The sequence below is a fragment of the Mandrillus leucophaeus genome, unplaced genomic scaffold (assembly GCF_000951045.1).
Source record: "Mandrillus leucophaeus isolate KB7577 unplaced genomic scaffold, Mleu.le_1.0 Scaffold351, whole genome shotgun sequence".
NCBI classification, from domain to species: domain Eukaryota; kingdom Metazoa; phylum Chordata; class Mammalia; order Primates; family Cercopithecidae; genus Mandrillus; species Mandrillus leucophaeus.
In genome coordinates this window covers 322,369-323,496 of record NW_012103710.1, presented here as the reverse complement: position 1 = coordinate 323,496, position 1,128 = coordinate 322,369, and positions in this window count along the sequence as shown.

Genomic DNA, 1,128 nt, shown 5'->3' with positions numbered 1-1,128 from the left:
CGGTAAATGTGTGGTAATTTGTTATAGCAGCAGTAGAAAAATACGCTCTCCTGAACGTGTTTTTCAGTGAACAACTAAAGAGCCAACTCAAATAGTCTATATAAGATGACTTTCTCTCTAAAAAACAGAAAATATTTGGGTGAAGTTTTTGTCCTTCCCTGGGTTGCTACTTCATTTTCAAGCTCATTTGTATAGATTCTAAAAGGGATCTTATTTTATGTAGTCAGTGATTTGTATGTATGATGGTACAGTTACTTTATTGTACTAAGTCAGCATCTGGATTTTTTTAAAGCGCTCAAAATTGTTTTGCTGGTTTCAGAACAAGATTTACTGCTCAAACTAATTGCCTGGAGTCTGACTTTAAGTGTGACCTTTTGCTGTTTTTATTGTTCAAAAATTACTGCTTTAAAAAAAGAATTAAAAACCCATAAACTGATTTTTGGTTAGAATTTTTCTCCTTGTGGTATTTAAAGAAAGCTTTGCCACATTTACCACCAAATAAGTTTCAATGTCAGCATAATAACCTTTCTATAAATTCTAAATTAGTTGGAATTTTGCTTGGAAGAAACCAGTACAAGTACTAAAATGGAAAGCATCAGGAATTTGACGGGACTCTTATATGAACAATTTTTAACCTCTCAGAGATTGGAGGGAGGGAGAAATGTCAATAAAATTAAAGCCGTCTGGGATTTCACGACTTTAAACAATTGAAGCTGTGTCATGCAACAGTTCAACCGAGGAAATTACCTTAAAATAAATGCAGACATTTGATGGCGTAGCAAGTAATGTAATCACTAATGTAATGTAAAAAAGAATATAAGTGAAATATTATATCACAAAACCTGTGGATGAGCTTCATATATTCAGATATAGTGGCTTCTTCTTTATGCATCATTCAATAACCTGTAGAAAGTTGCTTTCTGGTGGCAGCAGGGCTAGTTTCAATGTAAGATGTAGGACTACAAGACATATCACAGTGTCTTCCATCTCCCACTAGGAGTGAGGATTGGGGTAAGGGGTTGAGAGATCAGGATAAGAAGAGCATCAGGGAGACCTGAAAGGGAAAGAAGATCAGGGAAGGGCTCCAGCATAGCAATAAGGTAGAATAGATGGAGCATGAAGCACACA